General features: G+C 40.8%; 1 protein-coding gene and 1 long non-coding RNA gene across 2 annotated transcripts in view; one reads left to right on the top strand and one right to left on the bottom strand.

The window, feature by feature from the left end:
• Positions 1-21,611, bottom strand: part of rtn4rl1b (reticulon 4 receptor-like 1b) — a 166,108-nt gene that overhangs the window by 123,737 nt on the left and 20,760 nt on the right. The window lies entirely within an intron of this gene.
• On the top strand, positions 7,137-8,032 carry LOC117825905. Its single transcript, XR_004633934.1, has 3 exons — positions 7,137-7,540; positions 7,676-7,788; positions 7,978-8,032. It is a non-coding gene; the product is annotated as an uncharacterized LOC117825905 (long non-coding RNA).

The raw sequence follows: 21,611 nt of genomic DNA, 5'->3' as shown, positions 1-21,611 counted from the left end.
CCTTGACCCTGTTTATCACCTTGCACTGAGCTTTATCACATGTGATAAAATCCTGACTCACCATCATATATTTTTGGAGAAGGTGGGATGGTCCTTTTACACCAATTGAGGGGAGTTGCAATGTACTTATTTTTCTATTAGGCTGCATCCTTGAGAAACTCTATATTATAGTGATTGTAAGATTGTAACATTGATGTCAGATTGTAGTGCATGCTAACTTCTGATGCTGTGTTGTATCTGAGCTGGCAAAAACAGCATAAATAATGCATTAAAATAAAAACATTGAGTACATAGGACTACAAACAGTCTTCATGGTCAATCATCTGCCTGACAAATATCTGCTTTATAGTATCTACAATAAATGCTAGTGCCATGTAAAGTCTTTGTTGATAAATGCTATGTTTGCTCTTTTAAGACCCCAACAGTAACCCAATGACCTCCTCCCTGCCCATCACATTCCCACACATCCTCTATGTCCTTAAAAAACACTCCCACAAAAGATCTATACACACAATAAACCATATGGACACACAGATAAATATGAACGCTGCATCCTGCAGCATTTTAATCTGCAGATTCAAAGTAGTGAAAAGAGAGACAGAGAAACATAGGAAGGAAGAGACAAAGAAAAAGAGGGCGAGATACATAGCTAGAAGATGCTTTGCTCACAATAACGAGCAAAGAGCAGGCTGTTAACTGCACTGAGCCTCCAGCACAGATAAACACAAGATAAAACGCTACATTCACATATGCAGCCACTGGAAGGAAAAAGGGTCCATGAACAATTCAACTTAAGGGTTCAGAAACTCAGTGAACTCAAACATGCACTACACAGAGGCACATATGCATCATTAAATCTGAATGTAATCAACTTAAAAGATGTAGCAGCACTTATATAAATGTGTAATTTACATACATGAAACAATAATTATTTCCTGCATGTGAAGGTTGGGCTATAAATGGCCAGTTTGCAGAGCCAGGAATTAATCTGTGACAATGAGATGAGAATATGAAGAACAAATGCAACAAAATCCAGGGGTGTGCTTGGTCTTTTTGGACTAGGGTGGCCCAACTGGGGCACTAACCTATGCGGAGGTGGCATGAAGTTTGTGAGTACACATTCACAAATGAAAGTCATCACTGTCTCCACTAATTAAATTACTTTGATACTATTGTGCAGATATTATTATCTGTGTTGTTGTTTTTTGAACTAAAAGTAACACAACATTCAAAACTTCTTAGCCTATTTTTTAAGAACTCAAAAAAAACTTTTGTCTAAAGTAACAATTAAGAGTACTATAAAAAAAATTGCAAGCAAACTCATTCAACTGTTCAAAACCCATTAACTGGCAATGTGTCATTGCCCAAATGTTGCCAACAAATGTATTTTCGACAGCTGGAGAGTGTGCAAGAATTTCCATGCAATTTTTGATAGGCTGCTTCCTCTCCTACACGCCTGCCTTATAACAGAGATGTGTGAATAATTATTATATGCTTTATGCTACTATCAGCCTGTTGCAGCTCAGTCCAAATAATTGTTTTTAACATATAAGTCCCTCCTCCGACAAGGCAAGCAGCCAATTATAGTTAAGGGATTTGGGGTGGAAAGATGGTGACCCCTTGGACAAGCCTCTTTCAAAATCAGTTACTGCTGCTTTCAAGTTGGTTTATTGTTAAATAGTTTCCTAATTTTAGGACTTTGAGATGTACGATCAGTGGGTTGCATGTCTTCGTCAGCATACTGTCTTTATCAATAATTCTCAATATCAACTTTAGTCTTGTTTTCATGAACAGAAACACGATACAATCTACAGTGTAACAATTTTAAAACCATTTTTCCCTGTCAAATCCTCCACAAGTGAGATTTCGTGTTGTCTCCCGCCCACATGCCTGTGATTGCCTACAAACATTTCCTCCTCTGATGTACTCTCCCATTAGTCTGCTAGAGTGACAGAGACAGGAAGTCAGACTCTATACATTTGCAATCTGGTGCCTCCTCATGGCTTGTAAATACACTCAACTGCTCACATCTACCAGGATGAACTTGCACTAATGGAAGGGGAGGAACGCTGCAGACACCTTCTAGGTTACCAATAGTGTCCTCATTGACATTCACCCACATGGAGGGAATCTGGTAAAGCAGCTCGCATGTGAGAGGAGATGTGTGTGCGTTTCTGCTTTTAGATGTTTGCCTTAGTGCGTGTGCGTGCGTGTGCAGAGTGTTAATGTCAACACAGGGTGCAGAGGGTGAGGCTCATTGTCTTTGAAGACGTCAGAAAGAGATGAAAGGGTTTTCTCGCACTGATTCCCCCCCTGTGTTATCCCTCTCTACCTTCTTCTCCCCTCCATAATCCAATGACGTGCCTATAGCTCTCTCCCATTTCCCTCCTCTCTCCGCTCACATTGCAGTATTGACATGCATAGGCCATACCACTCTCTTCTTTAAAGGAAAATGGATTTGGCAGAAGTGAGTCGTGAAGCACTTTTGCCTTGTTGAATGTCCCATGGGGGTTGCGAATGGATAGATCTTTCCAAAGAGCAGGTATAAAGAGAAGAAACCCCCCTTAACACACACACATAGTTCATTTTTTAGCTGTTCATGCAGCTCCCTATGCTTCACAAGCATCCCAACAAGAGCTTAACACTGCTTTCCTAAGAGTTGTTCAGCACTCCCCTGCATGCAAAGGTATAATAAAGGTTACCAAGGTAGAGATAAGAAGTTGTATTAATACAATTCTGTGAGACATGCCTTTTTGTGTTTAAAATCCTTACTCTGGTGAACTATATGGTAAAACATTTGCACTGTGGTTTGGTGTGATATCAGGATGCAGAGCATAGAGTTAGACAATGGAAGGTCCTGGGCAGATATTCAAACGTGTAAAGGTTCCTTTAACGCTGATAAAACTTTAAGTCAAGTGGTGTGTGTTGGTTTTGATCTGTTCACTCTAAAGCGCATTTGAAAAGATGGAGCAGACATTGGTAAACACATATACTAATTAAACCTAGAATGAGCAGATTTATATGGAAATATGTGTATGTTGTAATGAATCCAATTCCCACATACGCAGAGACTGTCAGTGTTGGTAGCTCAGGTAGGAGTAAGGATCCAAGTTCAGATGCTAACAGATGGACTGGTGCAGTATGTGTTAGCATAAGATAGCTTACAGATCTGGTAGGCAGCATGAACCGCAGCATGTATTTAGAATCAAACACCAAAACCTCACCACAAAAGTCCTGTGACATCGTGACCCCAGGTATTTTTGTAAATGATGGAAGGGACTTTCAGCAACAGCTTGTGCACCTCCAGCAACAGAGTTTTTGTCACAGAGTTGCATTGACTGTCACTAAAATGATTAAACTGTTAGGCTTTCTTCATTTACAGACGTCTGAGTTACACCTGGCAACATCTCGAGCTGTGAGCGTAAGCTGTCAAAGTCAAAATCCCTTTCATAGAGTGCCAATGTGGAAGATGGGAAAATGACAGTCAAATTTTTTTGCTGCACACATAATCAGATGCTTCAGGTCAGCAGCCACATGCAGGTCTCTCTGTTCGTAAAGACAGCATGTGAGTAGTCCCCTCTACAACTTTCATTGGCATTGCAGAATTTATCTATTTCTAGGCAATGGAGAAGCAGTGCATAATATATTTTGCTAGTGACGTATCAGCTCTACCTGCCCAACCGCTTCCTCGGTCTCCATGGTTTGTTGGCAGGCAGTCAAAATGATCACAAGAAAAAAGCATGCAAACAAGCAGCATGGTCAGAAACAAAGGAACAAAAGAAAGAGGTTCTGTCAGCTGAACAAAGAGTAGAGGCTGATATAAGTGGAGTAGGAGTGATAAGTGAAGGGTAAATGTTGATTTGCTGGTTGGAACCAGATTTAGGTGTGTAGACAGAAAAAAGGAGAGAAAGTTGAAGGGCATCTGGTGGAGAGGTGGAGAATGGCAGAAGACATTGGAAAGTGTGACTCTTGAGGAGGAACAGGGAGACAGACTGTGACAGGCAAGAAGAAAAGGAGAGAAAAATAACCGAAGAACTAGATATTCTGGTAAGTGTTGAGATCAGTCAGAGGCTGAGCTGTCACTCAAACACAGCACAGAGGCATCCAACACATGGTTGCGTAGGTTTCTAGCTAGCTAAAGTTGGTACATTGGCATTCCAGGGTGAAGGAACACAAACAGCAAAGCAGTTAAATTTGTGTGAATAACAGTCGGTGAAATTAAATGCCTGACTGTCAGTCTTAGCTGGACTAAAAAGCATGCATACAGCTCCCAGTTTTTGAACTGCTTAATATGCTGCTAGCTATAGCATTTAGGTCAATGCGCTGGGGTCTGCCCACAACTCTTCTCTACCCGCTCCCCTGGTTCAGAGGAGACAGTCTCAGCTGTTCAATTACTCTGTCAATGTAGAGGAAATGGCACAAGGGTACAGGAGTAAAGGGCCCCACTTTTCAGTATCTCTAACACCAATCCGGCTGTCCTATATGCAGCAAAGACAGCGTGAATGTCAGGGAGGAGAAGAGATTAGCAGTGTCAACCCTGACATGAGTTTATGCAGGAGCAGGCTTACCATTTGTAAGCTGAAAAGATTGATTACTGTTTGACTGTGCGAGTATTAGCTTGAGCGGTGACTATTTCTTTCGCTAAGCCAGCTTTATTGTTGTTTTTCTTTGTTTCATTGATTGAAAAGCGAGCTGTAATAGGCATCATCCATTGCTCTCCTTGCACTATCTTTCCTCCTCTATGCTGGACATCCTCGCCCTTGAATCAACATCCACTGCATCACTTTTTGTTTCCACATTGGAAAGGGCAGGCCATTTTATTTTAGTATTTCATTAGTTTTTCAGATACACAGAGAAGACAGATTGGAAGCTTGCTCCAAACACTCCCTCTGCTGTACACTCTGCATTGTAAACCCTTATTCTCATGCATTTGTCTGCCTTACAGGGTGACACTTCTTGACACAATCTGTTCTGCTTTTATTCAATATATTCCTGCAATGTTTCTCATATTAAACTTAATGTATCTACTGTGGTCAGTCATTATTCTTTCCATGCAAAGGCGGTCTGCTTTCCAGCTCCTTGTCATTTTTAATCAGTGATGAGTGGGTGACAAATCTACAACTGAGCAACCACAAATACGAGAGTTTTTAGCATGCTAAAATAAGTCAGTAATTTACATATGAATGTATTGCATCTCCTCCAATCTAAATCTTCCTGTTTTATGTCTCATCTAACTAGCAACCGAAGCTCACTCGTTCCTGAGCTGTTAAAGCGATTCATAAGCCACATTAACTTAGAGAAAAGAAAATTGAAAGCACTGAAGAAACGCTTGAGAGCTGTGCTGGAGAGTTTTATTAAAAGGAGACCTTTTACAGACTGAGAACTTAATGCTGCTCAGTAATAAGGGACACTCAGGATATTTAACACTTATTAAAATGTCAGAGGTTTGGAAACATATTTAAACAGAATTTGGCTAAGTTTGTAATACTTTGAGTTTCCATGTGAAGCAGACTCAAGAAGGCATGGATGTGCGTCCAAGGGAGGAACAGGATTTGAAATTAGATGAGGCAAAAATTGTATCAGCCACCCCAATTTCCTCTACTACAAATGGTTATTTGCCTTAAGGGCTACATAGCAACAGGCTGCCAGCAGTTTTTGAGGCATTTCAATGTAACTCATTATTTTTCTTGTTGGAGACAAACCTGACATCCATGTAATTAATTTATAAATAAAAAAACGTATACCTTAATGATGGTTGTTAAAAATGTGTGCCTCATTTGGGCCACCTCATCCAAAAAAAGACTGAACACGCTCCTGCAAATGACTCAATTCAATCCAAAGCAAATGTTTAAAAGACTTTTAAACCAAGATATAAGAACTTGATGACTCAGCAACTGTAATCAATTTATCAGAGTGGAGTCAAAGCCAACTGGGAAGCTCCAAGTGCCACATTTATTCTCTGTGTACCTCGCTATAGAAGATAACACTAGGTTACCTGACATAAAGCAGAATTTTATGATAGCTTAAACTAGGCTCTGACGTACTGTAATGTTAATGTTTAACACAAAGGGAGAGAACCCAGATGCAAACTATAAGGCTGAATTTAAGGGACAAAAAAGGTATAACAAAGACATTTACAGAGTCCAGGAGAGTCATAATCGAAAGGTAATAAAGGCTCCAACTAGGAAGTCAAACAAAACAGGTGATGAACACAGAGGGAGCCACAAGGAAAATAATCCTCACTGGTTGAAACAGTAAATTTCATTTGATCAAACTTACGATTCATTTATGGAGAGGAGGGTGAGCAAAGGGATATTCTCAACGTGCTAAACATTTCACTTCACCTATGGTAACTTATGTAATGTCTTTACTCCGTTTCTCCAACTTATCAATCAATAATTCAAAGAGTGTTTGTGTCGTTGCTTTTATAGTGCTTCATACATTACTTAAAGCTGATAGTAAGACAGAGCCTGTGTAGACTATGATAATATTCATATTAGAAGATACTAGATGAAATACAAAAAAAGGTCAAACAGCTCATGAGCTTGTGTTACAAATAATACAAAAAATGAAACAATTTTTGAAATAAGGCATTTATCAAATTAACATTTAGAGATATTAAACTTGAGACTGTCACAGTGGCTGAAGGCTGCCTCGTGCTGAGGAGCTGTTCTCGTTCATAACCTGTGAAAACTTGAACAATGTCATATTTATCACAGAGTTTTCACCTTTTATGTGGCTGCATTACACAACACAGTAAGGGCGCTTTTTGTAGTCCATCTGCAGCAGAATGTAGTTCTGTAGTTTGGTTTCACATGACATCTGTAATATATGTCTAGTCTAAGAGCAAATGGATTCTCCAAACACTGCAGTTGTCTTTTCCTAACTCAATCCTTTCCTTGACCCTGTGATGTTTTCCATCAGGGTTCAGGAAAAGTGATTTAAAAAAGACATGATTGGAATATTTTGGGGACTTTTTGAACGTACCCTGAATCCTCATGGTGTAATCAGACTCAGGTGTGACTAACAAGACACAGGTGACAACAATAAGGGCGGGGCACACAATGACAAAGGTGGGAAAAACACACAAAGGTGGGAAGTGCAGCAAAGAAAGGGTGGTGAGTGACAAAATGAAACAGGAATCATCAAATATAGATGAAAAACATGACTTAACATAGATCACATGTCCCAGACTCTGTGACTGTCTCCCCAGGTGCTGCAGTGTTCCAGGTTTTGTGAGACTGCCTGCTTGCTTTACTGTGAGAAATGATCTTTACAGGCTCGACATACAGAATGTTTGGCATTGCATATAAAATAAGTCCATGTTTCACTGCAGAAACACTTCCACGTGGATCTGAAGGCCAAAGCCCTTCAAGGTCATTTAAAAGACTTGAAGCTGCAGCATGACAGCAGAGGAGAGCTCCACTTTGTAGAGCAGGAATATATTATCTCTTCTGCTGCCACAGTTTAAGAGCAAATAACAAATTCCAACCCCCCCAACCCGAGCTGCCGCTATCATCAAGGGAAATCAAGAGCCGGGGTGAGTTACAGCTCACAATAACCTCAAGGTGTGATGCATGTTGCTAACACTGCACCTGTAGCAGAGCAAAGATCCTGGAAGTAGAGCAATTTGTAGCCCGTCACATGCTGATGTTTTCTGTCTTGTTATATTCAGCGCAGGATCTTTCCTCAACTGATCCGACTGTGACATAGCTGAGTCACGTCTCACTGTTGTGGAATAAAAGGTGGAAGATGGAGGAAGTCATCCATCGAAAGGCCTGCAGTGGGGTAAGACTTTGAGAGAAAAGGCTCAACAAGGCAGAAAAGGCTCAGGGAGGAGCAATAAGTTGTCCCTGAGGTGACCCAGTCTGATGAGAACAACAACACTGCTAACTGGCCACAGATGCGCCCACACATAGACAATGCTGTCTATCTGATAGAATAGGATAACAACCTTTCTCCCTTGTATACCCACAGGCTCTTTCTGTGACTCTGCAGGTTATACTGCTGCGATCCATCCTGCATCTAACAGGTAATTTGTTGAGCTACCACTACAGCAAGAGTAAAAAACCTATTAGGTGTTCAACCATCACTTCAATCCACACTTTTAAAGTGTTTTCCTGGCCTTAGTATTTCCTAGAAGGCTGCCTGAGACTGAGTAACTTTCACAAAAATTCTCATTTCAATTTAGTGTGTCAAAGTGGTTTAATCTAGAATCAGATATGGCTGCGGTTGAGGCCCACGTGTGGTTGTAATTAAGGCTGAGCAGGAGCTGTGCCGCTGGAGGGAAACATGGTCTCTGAGGTCAGACTACAATCACCGCCTTCACATGTGGCCCGCCTGCCTCTCTCTGCACCACAGAGAGATCTAAGCTTCCAGCCAGGTGACTTTATTATCAGCAGCCTAATTGGGAAAACATGCCTTTCATTGGCCGGGTAATGACTGTGAATGGTTTTATAGCTCGTCAAACAACAGGCTATTTTCAATTACCTGCAGAACCAAGTGTTCGAATGCCATGAAATTGAGCAATGGAGGAGTTTTGAAAAAAAAAAAGAAAAAAAATGCTGATGTGCTTAAATCTGTTCAATTGGAAAATAGACCTCCACTACTGATGGTAGTGAAATAACAGCTCAAAATGTTGAGGCTTTGCTTCTTGCAGATAGTTGATAAAGACAAATTTAAATCCAGAGCATGTGTGTCCCCCTCCCCCTCAACACACATTTATAAAAGGGGGAGTAATGTCCCTAGAAAATACATTTCAGGACATTTCAATACAGGGGAATTTGACCTTTGACCTTTTGTCAATTTTCATAATTCCATTGTTGATAATATTGGACATTGGTTTTAAATTCAACCCCAACCTTTGACCTTTAACCACCAAGACAAGGATGATGTGAGGAGTTTGTGATTGATTTTGAAATAGTCCATCTTTTATGTCGATGCCTCTTCAGGACCTGGATAGTAAAATGGTATCATCAGCAACAAGACAGTTTTATTCTTAAACCAGTACATCTGGTCACCTTTGGTAAGCCAATGATAATAAATCTGAGTTTACAAAGTTTTGTTGTTGTTACATCACAGATCATAATTTTGCGTAGCCAAAAATCAATACATTAACTCCTCATTCTACATCCTGCAAAAAGTTGTCTTAAACAAAGAAAAGTAGTATCTAAAAGAAGATCTGTGTTGCATTTAACTGCTTCACCAACATGAATGCACTGGCGAGAGCGACATCTTTAAACAGTGGGAGATGATGAAGTCTTCAAATTGCAAAAACACCACTGATTTCATCCAAAGGTGTCATCAACACAAAAACTACAAACAGTGCCTTTAAGTTATTTTCCAATCTTTGTGCCAAGTTTTACGTTTTTCCTTCTTGGAGTTCCTGAATGGGATGATGTGCCAGCAGAACATTTGAAAATGTCACCATCCAGTCATGACTGATGCCAGGAGAGAGGCATAAGAATATTTTTAAAAAGCTCAGTCTTCTGGGAAACTCGTCACATCGTACTGATTACATTTGAATTCATGTTTGGTTATAATGTGTTGCTTATAATTGAGCAAAAAGCACCTATCTCCTTGTGCCAAGTTTTCAGCTTGCTTTGCTGAGTATCGTATCGTCCCTCAGCTCCCACCTGAATTCAATGTTTCTGCCGTCTTACCTGCCAGCACACCTCTTAAAATGTTGCTGAATCCTTAAGTCTTCTGACTCTCCTTCTTATGCTGCTGTTTCTCCATATGACACCATTTAACTTCCCTTTATCCATGACTCTTTTGTCTCCCCCCTTTGCAACATTGTTTTTTAAGCTTCATGTCTTTTGCACTACTCAGCTTATTCCACCCCGCCTCATCGTTCAAGCTCTCTACCCTCTTTATTTTCTCTCCATCCTCACTTCATCAACCCCTTCGTTCATTTCATCTCTTCACTCCGGTCGCACCATCTACATCACTTCCATCCTTATATGCTGTCGCTCTTTCTATCCCTCGCTACCCAGTTCCACATCCTCTGGAGGCTGAGCTCTCTATTAATAGCATAGCAAAGAAAGAAGAGCATAAAGAGACGGAGAAAGAGAGAAATAATGGAAGAAACTGCAAGAGAAGCTTGCACCACATGATTCCATTTTCAAGGCTTTGACATAGGTGACTGTTGCAGGGATGCAGCCATCAACACTTTTAACAACTCAGATCTTACCTTCACAATGAGCTGAGCCTCATCCCACACTCTCAACCCTAAAGGCAGTTTGTTGCATAGCACCCCTTTTTAAAGAGGCCTGTGTGGGTTTAACCATTCTCACAATGGGGTTTCAAATCTCGGCATTCCCTCTGGAAATCATGATTCTCTGACAGCAATGCAATAGCAAACGTTCCCTCCCTTAAAGATCACCCTGGAAGCTTGGATTACAGATTTTTCAGCTTTATTATACTCCTAAAGAGAATTTCCAGAGAGTATATTTGAAGCTAAATCCTATATTATCAACTGTAAAGAGAAAAACAGATTTGATACTCCAAACAAAGAACTAATAGGCAGCCATGAATATGTTATTTCTGTTACACTTATATGCGTTTGTTTCCTGTTTGGAATCCTTACCTCATTAGACCTTCATCTTGTGAAAATAGACATAGTGTTTTTATCCCTAGCTCATTTTTTCTCACAATTCAGAACTCAACTGCAGAGAAAAGAGCATGGGAGAGAGTGGTTATGAAGAAGCAGACGTGAAACACTGTGTCTGGAGGTCAGCTCGGCTGGGGAGCAGACTCCAATCACTTGGACACAGATCACCAACGATGAGAGCCTATCTCGCCTTGAAATTAATTGGTTTCCTTTTTCCAATGCTGGAAAAATGAAGAAAAAACACACATAAATAAGTGACTGCAAAAGAATGTAAAGGGCAAGGAAGAGGGCAAGGGGTTCATTTCCTTCCACTTAGTGTCACGGGGGATTTGTGGATGGAAGAGAAGAAGAAGAAATAAAGAAAAAAGGGTGAATCAGAGAGGAAAACAGGAACTGAAGAATCAAGCAGTTGCTATCAGAGATTGTAATCACAGCACTGCACAGCTTGAGGTATTACTGAATGCCAAACCTATCACGATGAGAATAAGATAGCAAGAAAATTATCCTTTGAACTGATTCAAAGTGGGTGTTTGTGATGCGGAGAAAGTTTGTGCCTATGTGCGTGTGTGTGAGTGTTAGTGAACATGTATCATTGATTGCCTCCCCTCAGGTGTGTGTATCTTGTATGTCTCTGCCAAACCGTTTGCTATACTACAACAATCTGATCTGTACAGCCATTAATCAGTGTCACGCACATTTGTTAAAGAGTTATTCATGACTGTCACGACTGCTGCAGTATTACGCTCCATCTGTTGCTCTTTGTTCTGTTTGGTTAGGAACTGTCACATCTGTCTCTCTCCATCATGACTCTTTATTGTCTGGTAATTATTGTTTTCATTTAAATCAACAATAATTTGACCAAGTCATAAATGAGGATGATAGGATTCCTCCCTGAATAGCTTCTCTATAGGGTGTATTACTTCTAATTGAAAGTTAGACAACACTGTTGTTCTTTTGTGGTTGAAACTTGATGCATCATCAGTATGTTGATCCAACCATGGGCAGCACCATTTTGAAACCTGCTTAGTGATGTGTTAAAGGATAATCAGATGTAGATGTGCATTAGTAGTCTGCAGGAAAGCATTGCATTTCTGAGCTTTGTTTGTGAAAGGTTCAAGCCTGAAGCAAAAAAAGTGAACACACATTGGAGTTCTCAAATAATATTGTAACTTGCCTGTATTAAAAAAAAGTTGTTCTGCAGAACTATCAGATATCTAATAATTGAGTATCCTTGAAGGCATCAAGCTCTACTGTGGTCCCTGGAAGATAGGAAGCCCAATATACTTTGTACTCTATGGAAAATATAGCAATAATCTGAAATAATAACAGGAACTTGAAAAACGTATTTGCAATGAGGCCATACAAATTGTGAAAAAAGTGTTCTTTGGAAAACTTGCTCGTAGATCGGGACAGTACAGATCGTCTTTCAAGGCTTCTGCTTTACAAAGAAAGAATGTGGGGAAAACGAAGGATATGCAACAATGTCAAGTTGGCCTCTGGGTCAAGTAGAGCAATGACAATGAGCTTTTATGTGTACCTCTCTTGGATGATTACCTGTGATTGTGGGGGAATTACCGTGCATAGTCCATGCTGTCACAAACCCTTTTAGCAGTCTGCTCCTGTGTTTCCTATCATCTGAATCTGAAATGGGTTGTGAATTATATGTTGGAATATGTGGCTGCTGAGACATTCAAGCAGAGCGTGTGAAAGGGTCAGAGAAGAGGTGAGATAAAGCAGGAAGAACGAAAAAGAGCGTGCTACAAGAAACACTTCTGGTAATGGATGCAAATTCCATTCTGCGAGGTGGAAACATAGACTGTATAAAACATTGATGTTGTTCATGGGACATTATCCACTTGCTGAAGAGGCAAAATGATGCCCAAATATCGTGGTCACCAGTACTTCTGGTTATCCAAGACACCAGGCCATTGCCTATCTGCCTGGCAAACAGCAAAGCATAGTAGCATAGCAGCATAACTAGTAAAGTTTTTAGAATCAAAACAGATTTTTCGAAACATATTAGTGATCAGGCTGTTAAGAATTGTAACTAAACTCTAAAATCGGGGCTTATTGGGGCTTCCTTGGTTTTAGGAGCCAGCATCAAGTGGACACTTAGGGAACTACAGTTTTTGGATTTGGGCGCATCGGCTTCATTTTTCAACAACAGAGGTTTACTCTTGGTTGGAAAGCAAAACCAAAACATTTTTCAAAACTCTTAAAAGACAAGTGAATGATAGAACTAAAGAAAACGGAGCCTATGAGTGTTAAACATGTTTTTAAATTATCTAATTAAGTGTCCATTAACAGGGATTAATGGATTTCATGAAGGCCTGAATTTGTGCATGGCATTAATTCAGTTAGGCTACCAAGTAAAGCTCTGCCCACTGTACATCAGCTTATCTTTACGCCAGCCCTTATCAGCTGACAGCTGAGTCAATTACCTTCAACATATCATATTGGCAAGGGTGTTCTATTTAAACATCTTTAGCCTGCCTATTCTTCTTGCTTCCTGCTTTCTCCACAAAACACTGTGTAAACCTGAATTGTCACTGGTGCCTGCTGTGTTGTGTAACCTGATGGTCTTTGCTGCTGCTCTACCTGCCTTGGCTTTTTTATGCACATAAAAGGGAAAGGAGGGGAGATGTGCTCTCTCTGCCTCAGGCTTTGGCATTCCACATATGCAGGTGGAAGGACAGGGAGCCCTCAGAATAAAGCCATGTCACCAAATATAACTTATTGCATGCCAATAATAATTCTCTTTGAAGAGAGGGGTCATTATCATAACAGCTGAATTAGCATACTGATGGAAAACCTGCTGTAGGCTAGGAAGAGCAGTCAAAGTAAATACAATTGCATATGGTTTACATGAAGAAAATATAATGTTAATGTATGTTTGCCAATGAGACTACCTTGCGAACGTTTCAACAGCACTACTTAAAAGGTGTCCGATATGAGGAATTAACTGACCCTGCAACCAATCAGAATGAAGTAGTCACCAGACCATGGTATTACGGCTGGTGCCGCCATAGTTTTGTCATATTTGTACAGATTCACTTCAGTGGTCAAGTTTTCTCTAAATGTGAACAAACACTAATGATTTTTTTCCTCTGCAGCACTAGGTTAATTTTGTTTCTGCAGCACTACACCAGTTTATTTATAATGACGGTCATAATTGCTTTTCTTTCCTCTCCACAATCTGTGCAATGACATCCCACCACTCATAACAACTCACAACCTCACACTGTTATTCTTCAAAACCTATTAGTCAGCCCAGAGTAACAAAAGGCTATGCTTTCCCCACAGTAGACTGAACCTGCTATCGCTGGTTTATTTGTCTTCTGTTCAGCGTTGTCCACTCTTTTGCCTCTACAACTCACATAGTCTCACCACAAACAGTAGATGCAAAGACTAACACATAACTGCAGACACGCACACACAAACTCCAGGAGGGGAAGGGATATGGAGCTGTAATGTATCACCCCCGCTGGCGTGGCCTTTTCACACAAGCTGTTGTGGGTCTCTTATCACCCACACTTCTTCCATGAGGAGTGGCAATATTTCTGCAACTGAATGGCTTAGGCGTAACTATACTTCAGCAGAAACTTTATGGTCTCTGTTGGAAACTCCTAGAGGACAGAGAGGTAAACAGGTTCAGGGCTATGTTGGTCAACTGTTTGCTTCGTTGCTGCTGTGTTGCAAAGGAACAGCTGAGCCAAGGTGGGAAGAAAGGATGCTGGATGTAAACGGGGAAGGCTGAGTGGAAGCGTTTGATGTGTGTGAGTACAATGGCACACCTGATTAGACAAGAGAACAACAGCACTTTGTGGCATCCTGTTTCAGCTCACCTCATTACTTTCCCATTCAGTATCAATAACAAGATGTGCTGTCACACTGTCTGCAGTGCAGGGGTAAGAAGTCATTAGAGGTATTTATTGAATCCCAAAATAAAACAGCCTTTAGGAAGGCATTAGGTATAGAGTGGCTAATGGTATCCTGTTACAGAACAAAACGGTGAGGTCAGACTTAAATTAAGCACCAGCTCTTACAATGCAGACACACATGAGATATATCTGTATGTTGACCACTGTCCACTTTACTCTGCCTGAACTTTGACCCGTAGAATTGTACAGCTCTCTGGGGTTCAGTCTTTTTTTAAATAGCAGGTAAACTGACCTCTAATTCAGGAGACATCAATTTTCTATACCCTTGTTTGTACTGCAAAATAACACTAGTAGCTTTTCTCTGATTGTATTCCTTCGTCCTGCTTCCATTACAAAGTAATTTCATATACATCTCAATGTAGAAAAAAAGGACTAATCAAGTTATTGTTGTTCAGACCTTGCTTCGAAAGAGCTTCTTTTGCAGCTACTTAAGTAATTTGTGTGTTATTTAAAGCAACAATAACAGTCTATATTAGTGGTAAGCATCCCAAGTACTCCCTTTAACAATGCAGTTAAGTGGGAAACCTATACGTCCACGTAAAAGCTTAGCATCCATCTTGACTTCGCTGCTGAAAAATCCATATGCGCCTCCTCCATTGAGTTCAGTTGTGCTATACATAGCTGTGACCTGTTTGTGTAACCTTACACTACATTTATCTACATCCTCTTGTTAGAATGACCCTGAGACTGTACTTAAAGGATAGACTATAGAGTGAAATGTCAAAGAGATACATCATGCCATGTTCCGTCTAAGCCGGATGCCTTTTTACCTTTTTATTTTTTTTTCTTCTCCTGTATATTTGATAACACAGCTGTCTCTGTTCATATCCATCACCCTTCGACAATGTGGGTCATCTTGAATCTTGAATTGTACCTCAGTATTCCTCTTTGTATCCTCTTGGTGGTTCCATTTCCTACTCTGGCTTTTATCGCTAGATATCAAGTTTGCCGCCACATATGCCATCTGGTCTCTTATGTATCAAAGAGTTAGTGCCTCACTAGGGTCAACTAGGCAGCACAGTGAAGCCAAACAATGTCAGCAGGTGGGGAAGTCATTTCTTTGAGCTGGTCCTGAATGGTGTAAAACTTCACCCACTTTCTTTATAAAACATAAATCTTTAAATTCTGGTATGCTATGTCCCAATTTGCTCGAATGTTTGTGTATCAAATGTTCATTTTTTCCGCTTTCACAAAAATCAAATAAGCAAGGGAGGATGACAAGACAGTGCAAGGTAGTCAACCATCATCAAGGAATGTATTAATAATCACAAAAACAAGAATAAGAATCCTGCGCAAAATACATCCCAATTAGACTTCTCTGTGGTGTGGCCATAAAGTTAGCAGATAAGAGGGACAGTGTCACGTGCTCCGGAAACAAACTATGAATTCAGAGTGCCTGTTTAAGTATTTATCAACAGGCAATGTAGTTTGCTTTCATAGGTTACGACCTCATGGAAGTACAAGTACCACGACGCTGTTGAGTTGTTGATCTGTGAGGCTCCTCCAGGAGTTGCTTCCTTCATTACTAAACCATGTGTGGGAAGAGTTATTGACAAGTACAATGTTTGATTTACAATCAGGGGACACTGTCCTAACAAACAGGAAGCTTTGACAGAGTCTACACACTTGGCCTTTTATGAGAATACTGGCCTTCACTGAGGGAAAGCACCTGCAGAAGATGTAGGGAACACAAGGGAGCTTGAAAATCTTTGAACCTCTGTGGAAAGAATTGACAGGAGACTGAAGAGAAAGCATTTATTCTTACTTTAGCAGTGAGGAGAGAGCCAACTGGATAAAAGTGTACTAAGCCAGTTTATCCTTTTCTAACCTCTCTCAATCTGTTGTTTGAGTGAAGTTATTTGTTCTGATTATTTAATTTAATGTGTGCCATAGCTATTATTTGTAATAATTACACTCTCTGAAGAGTGCTGTTAAAATGTACTTTAGGTAAAACAATTAAATACAGAAAAACTGTGCTTGGTTCTATCATAACGGACACAAAGGGTATTAAAAACTGATGATGCTATTCTTTTTTTGTCCCCATATAGAAAAGCTTAATTCAGAAATTAATTGGTTGCACGACACATATATTAACAAAGCATTCAGTCAGTGCGTGGTGAGCCTGTGTTGGAGCATGTAATAAATGTGCATTAAATAGCAACAAAAAGGGGAAAGAAGGAAACCAGCTCTCAAATGGGAGTTGGTTCATATCGTTCAGAGCTTGCTCTTAGAACCGAGTCATTCGGGACCGACACGCTACTGCATTCTTGCTCTCTCTACAACTCAACCACTTGCCATAGTCTGAAAAGACCACATCGTCTTTCACCTCCATGTCATGTTTGTTATGCTAGCTTGCAGCTTCCTGCTTGGTGCCGGTGAGAGCGCACCTATTGGTTGTTGATAATGTTCACATCATTAAACAACATGAGACAAGACTAAAGACCTGTGATAGAATTTAACATGATTGCTTTTATGGGGGCGGCAGTAGCTCAGTCCATAGGGACTTGGCTTGGGAACCGAAGGGTCGCCAGCATGGACGAAGTTTGGCAAGTGGACTGGTGGCTGGAGAGGTGCTGGTTCACCTGCCTGGGCACTGCTGAGTTGCCCCTTAGCAAGGCACCCCAAGCTCCCTGTCATGGGAGATGTTGTCATGGATAGCCTCTCCAACATCTTGAAGTGACTAAACTATGAAGTCGCAGTATATCAATTTGCAGACATGCAACTGACACTGATCTTGATGGGTGTTGCCATAGTAACAGGAAAAGTACAAGTCTGTCATTCATGGAACAGTTTTTTTTTTGGTTTTTTTGGTGCTTGAACAGTCCTCCAGTGTCATATTTTTGGCTGTAAAAGGGCACTTGATATCACATATCCCACAACAGACCGAGACAAATGACCAGTCCATCTGGGGAGGCAGAAACAAGAGGCCACTTGGTATTAGATTCTCTCACATCCTGCATTGCCATCCACAGTTTTTTTTGGTAGTGCATATTTTCTGCCTTTCCCTTTTTGCAGCCCTACTTGACATTAAGATAACAGGCGGGTAATCACGTCTGACGCTTTTTAGCATCGCATCATGACAAGCTGGGTCAAAGTCTGAGGTCGCGTAGAAATAAAAGAGCAGTAATTTACCCTTTTTGTCGGAGAACTTCACAGAAAAGCTGATTCAACTTTGACCCCAGTGAGTCATGAAAAGAGCAGAAAGTTTGCTCCCTGTGGCAGATAGATGTAGAGTAGGAAAGATTAAGTCAGAACTCAGCTGACAGAGCTGAATGTTTTTAATATCCTACCAAGTGCTGCACTGAAGATGATGGTTATGCTTGGTTTCCCTCTCAGCAAAAAAAAAAGACCAAACACTTCCCGTCACCTTGTTCTGCAACACCTTTCTTTTTATCTGTTCAGTGAAGAGCCACATTTCAAAAATAGAAGGCGTTACCTGATTCACTTTTGTGTAAACACCTCAAACTACATGAGGTAAATGCAAACACTGTCTCTAGGGAGCAGACCATGTAAATACTGTCACCTGGTGTGTGTGTGTGTGTGTGTGTGTGTGTGTGTGTGTGTGTGTGTGTGTGTGTGTGTGTGTGTGTGTGTGTGTGTGTGTGTTTGTTTATATGCCATTGTGGGGACTGCAGTTGCAGACTGATCACAAAGAGGGGACTCATATTAATTCTCGTTGTTAGCATATGTGTTCACTTGTTTTAATCATGTTGTGGGTAGATGCATAGTTTTGCAAAGTTATATTTGTAGATTCAACTCCACAGGGTTGCCATATATTTCACGAGTGAGAATTGTGTGACAATTATTTTTAGAATAAGACATCATCATTCCTCAAAATAAAATCACTGTCTGACAGTTTAGTTACTTTTCAGAGGGAGTTATTCCGACACTCTCTAGACACCATGCAGTGTATTGCCAGGTGTGCAGATGTGTCGAAGAAGGCAGGGTGCTAAAATCTCTCTGAAGTGTTATCATACCATTCATCACTTCATTACTACTGACATTTTTAGCATGCACAAATGAGTACTACATCATGCCTTCCAGGTATTCCATTAATTTAATTATTACACTTTGCATTTAAAGGAAAACATGCTGCGTTGTTTGATAGAATCCAGCATCCCTGCCCCAGTCTCAGTAGCAGTAAAAGTTGAAAGCCACATAACTTTGAATCAATCTTGCAATCATGGACACTAAACAGAGCAATTGATGTGAAAAAGTATTGATATTTTCCTTCAGTATCAGTTCTTGACAGTATTCCACAGAGGCATATGATGATCACTACGTTTAAGTATGTTTAGATTTAGTTGGCTTAAAGGTAACGTGTCCTCAAATGAAAGGTAGGAGTGTATCTGTGGGTTTGAGTTGGATCGGGTGCAGACTCTTGAAGAACCACTTGTTTTTCATTTCCAGCAACATCCCTGGATGCAAGATCATTATGTGGTCTTGGATTAATAGCCATAAAATATAACCAAATAATATCAGCCCATTGTCAGTGAGTCAAAACAAAACTTGGCGCTGCAATTAGTGCTGTACTGAATGAATTATTCCTGCATGTCTGACCACCAGGATGCCATTAACTCTACATTAGGGAAGTCTTTTAGATGCCGGTTAATAGTACTGCTCTCCCACCCACCCACCCTCTTTCTTTCTCTCTCTCTCACATGTCCCCCAGCCTGATGAGTCTGTGCTGAAAAAAAAAAAACATCACCAGCAATAACCCAAGGCTATTTGACTCCAAGAAGCCTTCCATCACAACCCATTTAGGTACATGATGGATAACAGAGCACATTAATTCAATATTTGAAAAGGCTGAGGCAATTTCCAACATACATGCCACATATCTTTTCTACATTAATGTCAACAGATAAGTTTCTCTATTGTGTCCTGAATATCAAATGAGCAATGGATCAAACAGTGGATTTAATAACAGGAAGGGTATGTTTGTTTGTTTGCCAGTAATTGTACGTAAGTGAAATAATGTATTCTACAGTTGGCCTTTCCTATTAAACTTGTCTCTCATAATACATCAAAGAGTGTGAATTTTAAACGGCTATTATCCTCGTATTAAGCCTAGGTTTATGACACTCACAATGGAGTGCTCTTTGATTGCTGCGTTTCATTATAATGTGGGGAAGCTTGGATTTGCATGAGAGTAAACAGTCAAAACGAGTGATGGCACAGGCAGAAGTCAAAGCACAGAGACCCCATTTATCTTTCTCAACAAGTTCCCATTTGTAGTTGAGCTCCATGTACACGCACAACAGCAAACAGGCACACGACTGCTCACATTCAGTGTGTCTGAGAAGTAGACTAAAGGCAAACATTAGTGGCAAGGACACATAGATGTACACACATTCATCCAGCCAACACATCACACTGTGCAGGGCCCTGAGTTGTTTCAAGCACACACACGATCAACAAAGAGCAGGCAAAGGGGGATAAGACGGTGTGTGCCATGAATTCCAATGCAACACTGCAGATCTCTTTCTTCCAGACATATGACATTTAGTCACTTATCATAGCTGTCAAAACAAGTGTTTTCTCAACGCTGCACAGCGCAGTAGGTGATGGCATTGGAGACAAACAAGGATGGAGGACAGGAGGGGAGGATAAGTGGAGAAGAAAGAGCCCAGAGTGGTTATCTATGAGGTAGAGAGGAGCTTGAAATGTAACCAAAGAGAGATAAAAGAGAAATCAAACAGTAAAATCAACTGACTGAGAAGCTGCATGGAGAAACTTTATTGCATTTAAAACTGCTGTTACCTTTCCACCCAACACCATCCTTACACCACACCCATCTGCTCCAACTTTCATATCATAGGCTCTGTACCGTAGTCTTCTATGAACCTCGGCTTATCACAGACTGCCTCTCTGTGGACACATCCAGCCCTGGAGGCATGCCCTGGGGAGGAGAGGCCTCTGGATTTCATTGCAGGGCTCTGATTTAGCAGCTCCTCTGATGATCTAGCTCAGCATTCTTTGCTTCTGTCGGGTTATGATTAGGTGCACGCAGGCAGCTTGTACTTACATTAACATGCTGTTGGCAGCCAGCTTGGATAGATGCTATCTAATGTTGCTTTGAAAAACTACAGTAAACGCCGGCCGTGTCTGGGATGCCTGTTGATTATCATTCATAGTAGCAAGTCCACAGGCAATTCCCAGAGCGAGATAGAAGTGTTTAATGACAGGAAACAGCTCAAAATGCTGTCTTTTATCATTTCCTGTTGCCAAGCCTCTCCTCCTGCATGGTGAATAATAGCACAGGTGAACACATTTGGCCCCGCAAAGAGCCCTTCAATGCCCATTCAGAAGCGTTATCATTATGTTGCCAATTTCTTACTGTAGCGCCTTTAACAACCTGTTACCCTGTACTCATTTTCCAATCCTTCTCTTGGACCACCTCTGCTGCTCCCTCATTACCATACATTGATCAGAATAAAGGACTCGACTCAGTTGGAGTTGCTCTGGGCTGCACGGTCCCACAGCATCCTCCCACTGCCTCATTAAACTACTATTCATAATCCCTGTGGTCTTCAATGCCAAACTCAGCCCCTTTGTGTTTTTAGTAAAATGCCACACATCCACGAACACTGGAACAAGTTAATACTTAAAGGGAGTGTGGTTCCAGATTGCTACTAGTTGGTGTAATGGCACCATTGGTTTTACGCTTATAAAATATTACTTCTTTAAACACTCTGGAGCATGGCTAGCGCTGCCAAAGTATCAGCTCATTGAATGAGATCCAAACTGTGCATCAATCATTTTTAAGTGCTCCTGCCTGCTTTTTCTTGCTTGCTGTCTAATATCCATGTTCTAACAGATTTTATTCAACAATAAGGGAGGGCCAGCAGCAATGTTATTCTTTTTGACCTTAATAAAGACTGACATTTTTGGCATTTATTGAGTAAAACTGGTTTGACTGGCAGGACATGTCAAACTCTTTGGAACAACTATAGCTGTCCCTTTTGTGAACATTCATCTACATGTAAAAGCGTAGATTGTATGAAACATGAACATAGTTTCTGTGATGCCACCCACTGGCTGCTGTAGAGGCATTT

Source organism: Notolabrus celidotus, chromosome 14, assembly GCF_009762535.1.
Source record: "Notolabrus celidotus isolate fNotCel1 chromosome 14, fNotCel1.pri, whole genome shotgun sequence".
Taxonomy (NCBI): domain Eukaryota; kingdom Metazoa; phylum Chordata; class Actinopteri; order Labriformes; family Labridae; genus Notolabrus; species Notolabrus celidotus.
Note: the sequence above shows the minus strand (reverse complement) of the source record. Positions and strands in the feature narration are given on the sequence as shown.